Raw genomic sequence first — 16,185 nt, forward strand, 5'->3', positions numbered from 1 at the left:
AGTATTCTGAAGGCCCAGTTATCCCTTCCTAGCACTTTGCAGCTTTTTCTTACCCCTCTCTGCAACCCCAGCTATCCCTCTTGACTTATCTCCTCCCTTCCTCTCTGTCCCTCCCCTCTGCTGTGCACTTCTACCACCTCTCTCTTACAGGCTAAAGATGATGAGAAGTTTTATGTACTCCCACTTTCTGGGGTTCTTACCTCATTCACACACCCTTACTGAGTGTGTTGAGGAGGGTGGCTATTGGGTTCTGTTTAGGTCTGCACTGGCTCCCTGCATACCCGCCAGTCTCTTCCTGGCTAGATTTAGCTGCTCCCTGCTTTGCAGGCACATCCAGCAGGGAATGGAAGAAGAGAGGGGATTGTAGTGCCTCAACAGGGAAACAGAGAACTTTCTGGCAGTGAGGGAAGGGAAGTGAAATTCAATATCTGCATGGACCTCGGTGGCAGCCAAGCTCAATAAAGTAGTTTAACTGCCCCACTCCTTGGTGAGTGAGAATTCTCTCCATGTCTATACCCCTTTTAACTGAGGATCCTTGCCCCCTCCATACTGTGAAGCATCCACACACTTTGTGGCCCCATCTTCTAGTACTCACGATGGTGGTCTATGAAATGGCTGGCAGTGTCATTGTGTCGCAGTCATCAGCCTTTATGATGTGCCACCCCCTGGGCTGAAGTGTGTGTCACTATTGTGATATGTCAGATCTCTGCCAAATGTAGAAAGGATTAGATCATTCCTGAATGCAAGAGCTCCTAAGCCAGTAGGCCAGCCAACTTCTTAGGTTTTAAGATAGCAGCAATATGGTTTTAAGTAGCTGGTGCCAAATACAAAACTACAGTAGGTAGTTGATAATGTATTTTTAGCCAAGCAAAGCATACAATGATCAAAATTCATGCCCGAGGAAATTCTAATCCCTCTATGTATTGAGTGCACACAACTCCCATTTACTTTGTAGTATTGGGGCCTAACTCCCTGATGCTACACTGGGATGCATGGGGGCAGTTCACCTCTCTCAGAGGTGTTGTTTCAGGCTCTCTTCAGACTCAGGCAGATGCTACTGCATTGTTTATACTTAGATCGCATTTTTGACCTTTCCTTCACAACCTGAGGCTAGAAAGTTTCAGAAGAAAGAGAAAGAAACCAAGATTCTGGTGTAATCACATCACCCTCGGAGCTGCAGCCCTGGGCATGGGACCTATAGTCCCTGTGCCTTAATCCAGCTCTGTTTCACATATGTTTAACTTTACATTCACTGGGACCACTCACATGCATAATGTGTGAACATGTGTAAGGGTTTGCAAGATTGCAGTCTTAGAGGGTTTCTGGTAAGTCTAGGTAGCTGAGGCTGCTTTCCTCTTCAGCATCTCCCATCCCAGCCTGACTGTTTTATGGTAGCACTGAAACCCAATGCTTCTGCAGCTTTAGCTCAGAATTGTGTTTATTTGCTTGTGGCAAGTTTTATTACAAAATAAAAATTTCAAGAATCCTGCTTTCAGGGTGCTTTTTTTTCCCAAAGAAGATTATAGTCACTCTGAAGAGTAAATGACCGAGTTTTAATGGCATGTAAAGAATCAGTGCAATATAAATCATGGCAATCGTGTATTTCAAAAAGAAACCTTAAGTGGGCTGGGGGTTTTTGTTGTTTTTTTTACAGCAGTGCAAGCTACAGATTCCAAAAAGCCCTGTAAAACCATTAGGAAAAAACTGTGCTAGAAAATACAGGTATTTGGGTACATTAATCATTTTACTCAGCAACTGAAAAAGTGTGTTGATACTTCTTTACTCCAGAGACTGTGGTTCAGTCCTTGGTGCCCATAGTTGGGAACCACAGTAATTTAGCAGGAAGTTTATACTGGTCCCGAGAGTACCTCGCAATATTGTGTAGCCGATTGTGGAAAACAAAATCACAGAAAGAAAGAGTTACAGCATCTCTGCACTCCTTCCCAGGCCAATAAGTACCACTAGATCAATGACTAGACTCAATAAGGTTCCACAATGGGGGATGCCAACAAAGGTTTCACAATCAGATTAATAGCTGGAGATGTTGCTTACATGCCATTCTGATCCCAAGGATTTAGAGAGAGCACGATATGGGAGGAAACTTTTATAATAGTTTTTTTTTAATTATCCAATAATTTGCAGTTAAATTTGGTGTCCATTTAAGTCCTTGTTTATTGCCACTCCTTTGGCACTGTCTGTGTTGTGATCCTCTGTGTTTTGTCAGTCAGATTGTTTATTTGCATACATTGCTGCTCCAGATATTGCTGTATGAGACAGGACATATGTTGTTTAGCTTGTGTAGAAAATAGTATTCATCCATAATAAGAGATGGGTAATAGCTGTATACTGAGTGGACTTCTTGGTGCTATGCATTCTAACCTGTGTGTGGCATTTATTTTTTATCTCTCTCTCTCTCTCTCTCTCTCTAAAAAAATCAGTCATAATTACTGTAACATATACCATAATCTATCAGAGAATAAATAGCTGCAAATATGCTTTCCAGGAAAGTGTATCTCCTGATGTATAGGTGAGAAATTACTTGTATAATAATGCACACAATTATTGCTGCTGTTTCACTGCATCATAAATATCTATTTTATTTTTTAATCTTTGATTTTGGCAAGCTCACAGCATGTTCAATAGTTTTTGCGAGACTAAATGCATTGCTGTCTATCCCTGGAACCCACAGAACCAACACTATGCATATAAATAAACGAAACTTACTTTCACAAGAGATTGAGTACATTTTATTGCATTGTGCCTGTCTACTTTGTGTCAATATGATTCTCGTGTAGAAACAAGAGCTGTGAGATGTGCTGGGGAATAAATAGATATCTTCTTAAAAAAAACTGTTGTCTTGAAATACCAAAGGAAGTGAATCATGCAAGTCCTTAGAATTGAGCAACATTAACTATATAAAAGATGCGTTTTACTTCTTGGGTCAGACTGACATTCGCTTCAGAATGAATAATTTTTATTTGGTTTTTCTTTCTCATAATGATAATGGGGAATTTGTGATGGGAAAAACGTTTCAGCTAAATTGCACTGGGAAGTTGTGGAAGACAGTTTGATAGACCATTTTAGCTTATTAAGACTCTTGATGCCACAACTGGAAAAGCCAGCGGAGCTTTCAGTTTGGTGGACCAGGAGCTGAGCCTGACTGTCATTATCAAGATATATGATGTCATTGTTATGACTAGGGTGACCAGACAGCAAGTGTGAAAAATCGGGACTGGGTGGGGGGTAATAGGAGCCTATATAAGAAAAAGCCACAAATATCGGGACTGTCCCTATAAAATCAGGACATCTGGTCACCCTAGTTATGACAATAGTTAGAGCCCAGAAACCCTTGGAACTTGACACACAAAGAGAGGAATATAAATTGGATTTTTTTGAGCAGAAGATTCTATTTATTAGATTGGAAGACCATGTGAGTAATTCTGCGTTCAATAAATGACCATGAGAGTGCAGTAATATGGGCTTGGGTATTGTCATCAGATATTACTATAGAGAAAAAAACTGATGCACAGGTTAAAGTAACACTAACTAAAACTAGCAATAGTTTATGATCTCAGCCTAAGAATGATTATACCTAAGTATTTATATAAGTAACTTGACTGGTAAAGTTCCTCCAAAGTCTAAATATCTATTTAAAAATATAAATCTAATATTAACAATATATAATTTTTAAATAATCCTATAAAGCATAGCCATTGTTACTCTGGATTCCACAATAAACTATTTTAATTTTGTTTTAATGTCTTTAATATGATTCAATTTTAATATTGCTTTGGGATTATTACAGTAAATGTAAGATACTGAAAAGTACTTTGCTGTATCTTTTTAAACAGCAATGCTCAAAATCAATAGATTAATATAATCAGGAAAAATGCTTAAAAGTTGGGCGAGGTGCATGTAGGGTGACCAGATAGCACATGTGAAAAATCAGGAGACTTTTTTTCAGGGGATGGGGGTACAGTTGCGTATATTAGACAAAGCCCATAATATCGGGACATTCCCGATATCATCAGGATGTCTGGTCACTTTAGGTGTCTGGCATGCATTTTGTCTGGCCACCAGTGGCAAGGAAGCTCCAGAACTCAGCCACATGTCTTTTGTTATTTACTCAAGCAGTTTCTTGCTGTAATGTGTTTATTTACCGAATTGCTTGATGATGGAATTTGAACAGATTAATATGCCTGAGGGAAAATCAGCTCCTCTTAAATAACAGCAATTCCACTTTAGGCCATGTTTGTCCAAAAGAATCCGTGTGATCCGTGGGCAATGGCTTTTTGGCTGGAAAACTAACTTTAGTTTCCAGAAGTTATCAAACATGCTTGCTTGCTGAAATGAGGTGAAGACTGAAGAATTAGATGTCTGTAGGTTTTTGACTGTTCACCCAAAATTCAAAATCTGTTTTGCTAAACTTTCCAAAATGGACAGTGAAAATTTCAAATTCAGATGTAACATCTTTTGGCTGTGGTATGTTGTTTTAATATGAGTTAGCTAAGGAAAGCACATTTCTGAAAAATAAAATTAATATAACTGCAAATAATATGATGTAAAATGCCCACTTGAAGTTCTAGAAGCATTTATCCTCAAAGAGCCGCTCACGATCACCCACCTTGTTTCTCTAATATCCTAATATCCTGGGACCAATATAGCTTCAACAATGCGCAAGGTCATTCTCAATATATTCCCCATGCAGTTCAGTTTTATCATGTATCTATTGAATGGTGGCCCAATTCATCTCTCACTGAAGTCAATAGGAGTTTTATCATTTACTTCAGTTAGAGCAAGATCAGGCAGAAGGGCTGGAGATTTAATTAGATAAGCATCTGAAGTGTATCTATCTTAAGGTTTTATACTGCCACCCATCAATCTAGTATCTAAATCCTGACTTCCCTGGAGCTCTGCACCCTCTTCTCTTCTTCCTCAATCCATTTATTCTGCAATCAGTCCCCACAACTCCATTCTCTCTGCCACCACCTTCCATCCCATGGACTCTGAACCCTGGCTCACAGCTCATATATTCTGCTCCTATTCTCATCCCTCTGAATGCCTCTGGAAACAATCCAAGGACTTCCTCCTCTACAAATGTATCCTCTCCTCCTTTATGACTATCATTTTTCTCACAAACCACTTGTATTTCACCTTCCCAGAACTATTTCTTCTACAGGTTGTTCACCATCTTTGATTCCCTCCTCAAAACTTCTGGAGTGTGGCATGATCCCCTTGGCAGCCCATATGGCTTCCAAAATATCTAGGTGGTCTTGTCCTCTCCTCCCTGGATGCTTTCTCTAAGCACTATCAACTATCATTTTACAATCAAGGTTTAGTGTGGTCTCAAAAAAGGTTTTGGGTGTATCTTTGCTGATTGATGGGATTTCATTAAAAAACACAATTTTAGAGATACTGCCTCACCCAAAATTTTAGAGCTCAGCCCTCTAGTTTAAATGCCAACTCACCATCAATCAACCCATCTCAAAGTTGACCCTTTAATGTAATGGCTGGGTTTGTATCTGAGGTACTTATAGGCCTCATTATTGTAGTATCGGAGTGCATCAAAATCTTTAATGTATTTATTCTTACCACATACCTGTGAGGTAGGGAAATATTTTGCCAGAAGCTGGGAATCGGAAACAGGAGATGGATCACTTGATGATTACCTGTTCTGTTCATTCCCTCAGGGGCACCTGACATTGGCCACTGTCGGAAGACAGGATACTGGGCTAGATGGACCTTTGGTCTGACCCAGTATGGCCACTCTTATGTTCTTATTATCCTCATTCTACAGATGGGGAACAGAGGCTAAGCAATGTGCCCAAGGTCACACAGGAAGTCTATGGCAGAGTAGGCAATAGAACCAGGTCTCAAGTCCTAAACTATCAGCCTAATCACCAAACCATCCTTCCTCTTGCTTAATTGAAGCCCAGCCATTAATTGTGACCCCCATGTAACCCCATCCTTTTTAAAGTTTTCCTTCATGTCTGCCAGCACAGCCTTTAGATGACTGGTGTTTAGAGCAGTTACTCCCACTTTGTTCGTCACCTAGCTCTTGGTGTACCATATCGGATGCAATAATTCCATAAGGGATTGTGAGTCAGGTCCCATCAGTTGTAGTGGATGTCCTGAGAGTGCAGAAATAGAAATTCTTACCTGTACATGGTCTTTATGTATCACAATATGACCCCTTCAGTTAGGTTACAATTTCAATTAATACCATTAAATTTTTTTCACAATGAACTATGTTAAGATGGGCCCACATAACTATTAGTTCAGACCAGAAAAAACCTAGAAATACTAGTTTTAATGTAGTAAATATTTCTTTCAGTGTCTGGCTGATTAGGCTGGGATCCTTGAATTTTAATTTTGGGTATCTAATTCTCTTAGATTGATTTGAAAATTCCAACCTGAGTGTTTATACTGAGTCTGATCCAAAGCCTACTAAAAACAATGGAAGTCCCTTACGATCAGGCCTACTGCAGTCTTACAGCTATGGAAAATCTTACTGGGGAAAAGAATCTCTAGTGAGAATCTGAGGAAAAGATACCAAAAATCCACTTACTGGAGTGACTCGTTACCTGTCAGATGAGAGGAAAATAGAAGCAACCCACTATTTATAAATTGATGTGCTAAGATGCAGAAAACCAATTGATGGGTAATAATTTCTGTTTCTCAGTTTCTTTGAATCAGGTGCGATGCTATGCTTTACTTATTATTTCCTGGCAGAACTGTACAAAAATGTTCTATGTAGTTACTTCATCTAATGGTCCAATTTCTGTATATATTTAGAAGTGATTCATTTGTCTAGTCAATTAGGTTATAGAGTATTATGGAACATACAAACATTTTGCAGTGATTTTTCAGAATAAGAATCGTTTCCCTATTTAATGCAGCAGTACCTGGAAAGCTGCCATCATGAAAAAAATCCTATAGTTTGTTTGCTTGGTAATTAAAAATTACAAAGGCAAATGTTTGTCAAAGTGAAGAGAAATTTTAATTTCTTTCTCACCCAGCATCTTAAAAACCATAACTGTGCTTGCTCACAAGATGACTTAATCAGAAGTAAATTGAAGACAGCCTGCAGTGTTTACAGTTGTTAGTTAAGAACGTCCGTACTGGGTCAGACCAAAGGTCCATCTAGCTCAGTATCCTGTCTACAAACAGTGGCCAATGCCAGGTGCCCCAGATGGAGTGAACCGAACAGGTAATGATCAAGTGATCTCTCTCCTGCCATCCACCCTCTGAAAAACAGAGGCTAGGGACACCATTAATTACCCATCCTGGCTAATAGCCATTAATGGACTTAACCTCCATGAATTTATCCAGTTATCTTTTGAGCCAGCGTATGTCTAAAACAGTTGGACTAAGAGAAATAAGGAAAGAACACTAATTTGAATGGAAATCTGGGGTATTGCACTGACAATGGGAATATTAGAACATCATTCTAGACCAACCTGCTCACTCTACAGTCATACATAAAAAATTATATTAAGAGGAATTCTATTCATGGAAAACATTTCTAACAACAATTCAGGATTATTCTTCATTTTTGATAAAGTGAAGACCACACTAAATTCAACCTGATTTTAATTAAATTGCCCATGCATATATATCTTGATAGAAACCAGGGAGTCTGTTTGCATTCTCTTTCCCTTTTCTTTTCTTTTAATTCTAAATGTATTTTATAGACTTAAAAATGGACTCCCTCTAGTGGCTAAAATAATAGCTTTACATTGCAGTGGATGTTATCCATAGGTCTATTTGGTCTAGGGAATATTGAGTATGCCTCATAGCCTACAGTATTTTTGGGTTTCATTGTTAAAAAGATCTTAATATGTATTTTCTCTCTGAGCGTCAGATGGATCACTATATTTTTAGTAACAGAGGGTCCTGTGGCACCTTTGAGACTAACAGAAGTACTGGGAGCATAGTGCTCATTATGTCTATCATCAGAATATTCTGAATTGAATAAGAACAGTTAAACAATTTTGTGTTAAAGAAGCAAAATGAACCCTTAGCAAAATAAATAAATATATGAGCAAAGTCAGATCTAAACCATTTCATATGTTCAAAGAAGCCAAAATAGAAAAAGAAGAGTTCAAATACACAGTATAATAGATTAGAGAAGCTAGATAAGTCACATAATTGTGTGAACTAAATATTAGATTTCTTAGCAGCTTAATTTTGTTTTCAGCTCAAGAATGTAATTTGATATTCGAAGAAAACCCACGAAGTATGACTTTGCCAAGTAGACCTCACTGTTTACAGTGGAAAGAGTCCTGTAAAATGTTGATTGAGTAGAACTGTGAATATGTGTTGTTTCTCTTCTTCTCTACCTTAAGCAATCTCCATAGTCATTTTTAATAGCAGAGAAAAAAAAACTTTCTTGGGATTAATTTCTGTAAATTGCTTTGGTTTGAATTTGGATGCTGTAAAACCAAAATGTCTTCATGTTTGGGAGGCAGTGGCATGCATTAAGTGTTCATGACGATTGATGGGTACTTCCTTGATTTTCTTTTTTACTTTCTGTTGTGTGTCATTTTGTGTAATCCCTCACACTGAAGCTCTTCTCTTATAATCATAAACATCAGTGGTGGAAAAGATCTGTTGATTTATATATAGTCCATCCCAAAGCCAATCCAGGATTGTTTTCCAAAGTAAACACCAGCTGCAGGAGAGGGTGCAGTGGGTAAATCAGGGCCTTCCAGTCCTCTATAATCCTCTCACCAGACCTAGAGGGACCCTCCCAGGAAGCAAGGCCCAATAGCTTTCCCATCCCTTCTTCAGGGGAAACTGGAGTAGTAGCTGCCTTCTCACATCAAAATCATCTCAGCTCTGCATCTTGAGCTCTGTATAATTTTTTCATTGGTTGTTTGTCCCCTTCATCCCACTCCACTCCTAAAACTGCAACTCTTCATCGTACCAAGCCTCATGCTGCCTGCTCATTGTGCTTTCCCCCTCTTCTTCTGAGCCCCTGTAGTCAGCCAACCCTCAGCTTCAGCTCAGCTATAGTGTCTTGAGTCTCTTGCCCTTGGGTCCCCTACAGGAACCGCCCTTTCCTGAGCAATCTTATTCTTCACAGCAGGAGTTCAAGTCATTCCTGGGGTCTTTTTTGAGTCCAATTTACAGTCCCCTGGAATCTAGCCCCTGGTGGCATTTTCCAAAAACCACCACAGGTTGCTGGCTAGAAGCAGGGCCGCCCGGGGGGGGAGGGGGCATGTGGGGCAATTTGCCCCAGGCCCTGGGCCCGACAGGGGCCCCCACGAGAATATAGTATTCTATAGTATTGCAACTTTTTTTTATGGAAGGGGCCCCTGAAATTGCTTTGCCCCAGGCCCCCTGAATCCTGTGGGCAGCCCTGGCTAGAAGCAGCTCTCCAGGGCCTTCGCTCAGATTGAGCTTATTGTGTCAAATTGCCCCAAACAAGGTGGTTGAAGGAAAAGTTTAGTAACTGCCTCAAGCTGAGCTGCCCTTGCTACCAGAGCTCACTAGCAGTTCTTGGCAGCCTCTCTGCTCCTAGGAAAACTGCCCCCTCCCCCTGCTTCTGTGGCTAGTCTCACCCTTCTAAACTCCACTTCTCCAGGTGTGCCTAACTGGTGTTGCCTGAGTGCAGGAGGCCTTTCCATCAGTCACCCCCTTTCATTTCCCCCTTCAGTCTAGCCCTAAATTTTCCTGTCCCTTTATTCACTCACCTCGTTTGCTTTAACAATGCGTTCGTCTTCCCTGTGTCATCTCCACTACCAGACACACACGAAAATATGGAAATGACATGGTATGTGTCTGCTTTCATTGTGGTCTCTTTACATTTATGTTGTATCCCTTTGTGGTCTAGTAGCACCCAAAATATTCAAGGTGTCACACACACGCACACACACACACACACGCACTTTCTTTCTCTCTCTCTCTCTCCCTGGCCTGAATATCATGCAGTCTAAGAAAACAAGGAACATATTAAAGGTAGAGGAAGAGGGAGATAAAATATACAATGAAATATATCATTTTTTACTAATAAATATAAACAGTGTTTAACAACCTTGTATGTACAAGATCTTTACTCTTTGGGTAGCAGTGCAGGTTTCAATAAGTATCTCATTACCAGTTTATGCAGTCCCACATTGCAAAAGACCTTTAAAGGGGTATTATTATCTTCCTGTTGGGATTTTTGTTTCTCCTCTGTAGGAAGCTTCAGTTCAATCCTTCCCCTTTTCTGTTTCTGTGATTAGAAACCATATTTAGCTCCCTGCTTGTCAAAGACCAGTGTTCCAAAAACATTGATTAAAGGCATTGAAATAATCAAGTGTATTTTTTTAATTTCCTGGCATAATGACTTCTCAAGAGGTTGTGAGCTCAGCGAGTTGTGGCACATTAAGTTACACTATGCAATGTAATAAAACCTGGGCATTCTCATATCTAAATGACATACACGTAGCTGTAGAAATTCAAAAGGCTGAGGCTTGCTAAGTATGCCTTTTTAGAAACGTAAATTCTTGGGTTTTGGTTTTTTACATACTTTTTCTAAATTATGTTACCTGCTGTCCTCTGACAGGTTTGCATTGCCTTGGCTGCCTGACATCGCCCTCACTCATATATTCTGGGAGCAATGGGTAGCCCATGTTTGAGCACCAAATTTATTTGTGGACAGTTTGCTCGCACATGTCTGCCTAATGTATGAGCTGCATTTGGTAGCAAATGGTACTAAGGGACACAGCTACCAGCCCACTCAAGTGATGCTTCCTTTGGGATCTCAGCTCTAGGAGAAAATTCTTGATCCCTCTCCTATACTTTTGTGATTTGATGGAAACTGGTTTTATCCCCAGTGCTGGAGAGTGCTAAGCTGATGGAAAGCCATTATAGCTACTAGCCTTCCTACAATTTCCAGTGCAAGAGAATGGTGGAGTGAGGAGGAGGAGTCAGAACATAGTGTGCTCTGGCTAAGTTTTGTTGGCAGACAGTCCCTTGGGCGTGTTGGCAGCTAGCACAGGTTACAGGCAGGGCCGGCTCTAGGCACCAGCAAAACAAGCTGGTACTTGGGGCGGCACATTTTTAGGGGCGGCATGGCCAGCGCCAGAATGCCACCCCTAAAAATGTGCCCCGGCCGCCCTAGCTCACCTCCGCTGCTCCTGCCACGGCGCGTGAATCAGCTGTTTCGCGCGCCGCTACTCGCCCTCCCTCCCAGGCTCTCAAACCTGGGAGGGAGGGGGAGCAGCGGCGCGCGAATCAGCTGTTTCACGCGCCGCGGCAGCTCGGGGTCTCCCCCTCCCTCCCAGGCTCTCAAACCTGGGAGGGAGGGGGAGATCCCGAGCAGCCGTTTCGCGCGCCGCTGATCCCCCTCCCTCCCAGACTTGAGAGCCTGGGAGGGAGGGGGAGACTCCGAGTGGCCGCGGCGCGGGCACCGCTTCTCCCCCTCCCTCCCTCCTTCCCTCCTAGGCTTGAGAGCCTGGGGGGAGGAGGCAGGGCTGGGGATTTGGGGAAGGGGTGGAGTTGAGGCGGGGCCGGGGGTGGGGTAATTAAAGAACCAGGGGCGGCCAAAATTGTTTTTGCTCTGGGCGGCAAAAATCCTAGAGCCGGCCCTGGTTACAGGAGCCCTGAGAGCCATCAGAGCCAGGTGGTAGAATCAGGGATCCGTAATCAGCTCTGTAACCCTTCCCCACCCCGCCTCCCCCAACCATCCCTTTCTTTTCCAAGCCTATTTTTAGCAAACCAGAGAATCTGGCCCATAATTTTTTTACTATTCAATCTCAGTGACTGGGAGTAAAAATGACCCTTTGGGAATTACAGTACATTCATTTGACAGTTTCAAAGTGGTGTTTGCTAAAATCCTTCTTAGTTAGATTTGAACAAAAGTCATTGAGAGAGTTTTTTTGCCTTCTTTGATTACACGCAGTAGTTTGAGATGGGAATTGCAGGATTGCTAAAATCACAGTCTAAGTTTTTATATTTTTGAAAGAAAGGAGGATGGGGAAAGCATGTGGCCAGTGTATCACTGCTATCCTTTACTTTTTGCAAATACGTCAGGATATGTGTGTGCGTGCGTGCATGTGTGAACACCAACGATTCATTTGGATCAATGTTTGTGTGTGCGTATATACATAGGCACACAGCCAGTTATATGATCCTGTCTAATTCACACTTTAGAACTCTGTTGCGTATGTCACATGGATTGAAAACTGGCTACATGACCTTAAACAAGGGTAATGATAAACTGTATTGAGTTGGGGATATATGTGTATTTAGTGCTGCAGACAATGCTGTCACATTAGATCCAGTCTTCAGTAATGATCAAGAAAAGACAGGAAAACAGGGCTACAGTTGTGTCTGGTCATTGCATGGGGGACATAAGGGGTTGAAGAATGCTTGAGTAAAGAAAACTGAGGGGCGATCTGAAAACAGTCTTCAAATATGTTAAGGGTTGTTATAAAAAGGACGGCAATCAGTTGTTCCCCAGGTTCACTGAAGGAAGGACAAGAAGTAATTGGCTTAATCTGTAGCAAGGGAGATTTAAGTTAGATGTTAGGAAAAACTTTATAAGGATAGGTAAGCACTGAAATAGACTTCCAGGGAGGTGGTGGAATCGCTGTCATTGGAGGTTTTTAAGAACAGGTCGGACAAGCACCTGTCAGGGATGGTCTAGATTTACTTGGTTCTGCCTCAGTGCAAGGGGTTGGATTAGATGACTTTTCAAAGTCCCTTCCAGTCCTACATTTCTAGGATTCTATTATTACATTTTCATTCTCACCTGCCCTTTCTTGCATACATATGCAGCAGTCAGGCACAATCTGGCCAGGTAGATGCAGATATGATGTATCTACACATAGCATTTATACTGTGTGTATATTATATTATCATTAATTAGTTGTCACCATGAATGTAGCATGGACATTGGAGCTGTGGAGGAAGTTCAAAGGTTGGGGAGAGATTCTGCAGTTTAAAATATATCCACATTTATCCTTGGCATATTTTTATCTTGCCTGCAGGAGAAGTATCTAGAATTAAGACCATTCCGATTCCCTGTAAGAAAAGGGCAGTTTCTGAAAAATGAACAGTCCCATCTGTCAGCAGGTGTAGAGAATCTGTGGGTAAGAACAGTACTGGCTGAAGCATAAATAGAGCAACATGGAAATCCAAATATAGCCCAGGTCTGACTTTGATAACATATCATCATGGTTTTGGTCTTAACAGATTTTGAATTTGTTTCATATTTTAATATAACATCTTGTATGCATTTGCCTGTAATCCTCTGACCCCTTTTAGTTAACAGCAAGATGTTGGCTTGATGTTTGCAAGAAAACTGGAAAACTGATAAATGGAGCTTTTTGCTAAGTACTCACTAGTGAAGTAATAGCAAACACTACAACATTTAAGTACTTCTTGGATATTACAAATTATGTGGCATTCATGTTTGTGTTATGGTTTGTTATGACTGTTTAACTCAAAAACATATTTGCAGAGAAAGAGTCTGAATTTAGTAAATCAATATAATACAGGCTTTGATTTTTAAAACAGCCAGCCAGCTAGCTTTTATTTCAATGTTGGTATTTCAAGGCCTCTCACTGATATTTTAGAAGTTTGTGGTTGTCTGAGCTTCCTTTTCAGGCCCTTGGGAAATACGAGAATGGTAAATCAAAGCCCAGAACGCTGTTTGCATTTATTTTACTTCTCATTTATGACATGTATGCAAATGCTTAAAAGAAAGAGAGAAAAGGTATAATCATGGTAAGATCCCTTATGAAGAACAAGGAGGAATAAATTTCTAGTCCAATCTATTACTCTACTCCTCGATACTGTAACATCAAATGAGTGTCTCATCAGGTTGGTAATTCATTTATATTTCCAATTTCACAATGGTCCTTTAAGAGTGATCTAAGTATAAATTTATGTTCTGGAAGAAAATATCTGCTGTTTAATTTCTTGTGCTTTCCCTTCCAGGCCAATACAAAGGAGGAGAGAATTTCAAAGGCACAAATGGACACCTAACTCCCACTGAAAGTCATTGTGCCATTTGTGCTTTGAAAATCTCCCTGTGTGTATACTGTCGTTTTTTCTATATTTCCATTTTTTCTTTGCTGTCCAGAGGCCAGACTATGATATAGAAAATGTAATTCATGTAAACTGCTTAGAGAAAATATTACAGTGAAATCTGTTAAGTGATCACTCCATGGTCTACAGCACAAGTGCCTTCACTTATCAGTTGTGATGGCAGGGAATCATTCCTGTTGAGCATACATTTTGTAAAACCCTTTTTTACAAAACCTGAACTTTAGTCCTAAATGAGGATGCTGGTGTCCCTGGAAGGATAACTAGAATGAGATTTTCTCCCGGCCATCTTGGCTCGTGTCATTCCAGTACTAGTGGCTAAGGTCTTGGGGCCAGATTCTCACCTGGGGTAAATCAGCTTTGCTCCATTGAAGCTGAGAATCTGGTCCTGGGCATCCCTTTAGATTGTGACATATCTCATTGCTCATGGACTGTCTGGCTTGATGTATTCAATACTTTAAAAAATCAAAACTCGTAGCCCCCTTCGGCAATGTACGGGTCCAATCCTGAGAACCATTGAACACATGTAGCTCCTCCTGAAGCGAATGACAGTTACGACCACTCAGCTTCTCTCAGAAACAGGTCCAAAATGATGAATTATTGTGTAACTATTTCACATTGGACCATTGCAATAGTTTTCTTGCCAGACTCCGTGTTTCCTCTATCCCTGGCTGTTCAAAACCATGTTGCTCACTTAATTTTCCAGTATTCTCACTACTGACACATCACTCCATTATTTGTTTATTTACATTGGCTTCATGGTCCTGCCACATCACTTTATCAGCATGCCAGAACTGCTCTTAGATTACAGGGTGTGCAATGTTCCTGTAATTCTGTTGCCCAACAGGGAGATATTTCTTCCTCAACTGACTCTGAGCTTCTGACATCCTCTCCCTATACTCTATCTCTGGATGATTGCAAAGATCTCCCTGCATGGGCAGATCTTCTTCAGCCTGCACCCTCTCCCAGTGGCCTTGCCTCACGCTACTTCTCTTGCTCCGTCCCCACATGCCTGTCCTGTACTTTCCCATAGTTCTTCCAACTCCCACTTGTAGCCCACTACTCCTATACCTTCCCCCATTGCCCCCCATATCTCATTTTTTAAAACCCCCTAGCACTCCATTTCTCCTACCCCCTCCACACACAGCTTCAGTACATCACAGCACTGGGGGAATTCCATGCCAAAAATTTAAAATTCTGCACACAATATTTTAAAATTCTGCATATTTTATTTGTCAAAATAACACTACATAATCACACCAGTTTCAATTATTTTGGTACTTTATTTCAAAATACCTGTCAGCAAATATGTCTGTAACAATACAGACAACAAAAGAGATTCCCCCAGGAGTAGAGAGTTAAAGAAACCCGTATGACAACCCAGTTCCTGTTTCTCTTTATGTTTTTGTTGGGCACCTCAGTCTGGATGTGTCACACATGCCAGCTGGGCACATCTTGGGGGAAAGCTTTGCCCCTCCAGTCTCAGACATCGGCCCCCAGAACTCAGCCGCAGGGAGCCTCTGCAGCTCAGACAACCACACCCCCAACCCACCAGAGCCCAGCTCTGTAGTGCCCCCCAGCCCAAACACCCATACCTCTACCCCCTAGAGCCCAGGGATCCAGAGAGAGAAACAGCCTGATGCTGGGTCCCGGGCTTGTATGGAGTTTCCTGCACACTGCCTCCTTCCTTCAGGATGTGCTGGGAACGACAGCTGCTGGGAACCCTCCAGATCCCCCTTCCTCTCCTTCTTCCCCCCGGCAGTGTCCTTTATTTACGAGCTGGAGAGCTGGGCTCTGCAGGGTCCAGCAGCCCCTAGTGGTGGCCAGCAGCTCTGCAGCACCAATTCTGCAGGGAAAAATAAAGTTCTGCACAGAACATTAATTCTGTGTGAATTCTGCATTGCACAGTGGTTCAGAATTCCCTGAGCCTTTACCTCAGTGATTCGTCCCAACTCCTGGATTTTCTACACATGAATCCCAAAGTTCAGGGGTTAAAGTAAGAAGTAAGTTCAAAGTATTGTCATTGATTTTTTTATGCTTTCCCACCACACTCTTACCATTTTAAACTAATTTCTGTGGGTTCTCCAGCACCTTGGTTATGGGCATGTGATAATTTGTTGCTGGTCAACCCATCCCTTCTATTTC

General features: G+C 41.5%; 1 protein-coding gene and 1 long non-coding RNA gene across 19 annotated transcripts in view; one reads left to right on the top strand and one right to left on the bottom strand.

Moving 5' to 3' along the window:
- Positions 1-16,185, top strand: part of HDAC9 (histone deacetylase 9) — a 650,822-nt gene that overhangs the window by 345,442 nt on the left and 289,195 nt on the right. The window lies entirely within an intron of this gene.
- Positions 1-16,185, bottom strand: part of LOC122174306 (uncharacterized) — a 139,867-nt gene that overhangs the window by 9,925 nt on the left and 113,757 nt on the right. The window lies entirely within an intron of this gene.

Source organism: Chrysemys picta, chromosome 2 (genome assembly GCF_011386835.1).
Source record: "Chrysemys picta bellii isolate R12L10 chromosome 2, ASM1138683v2, whole genome shotgun sequence".
In the NCBI taxonomy this organism is placed as follows: domain Eukaryota; kingdom Metazoa; phylum Chordata; order Testudines; family Emydidae; genus Chrysemys; species Chrysemys picta.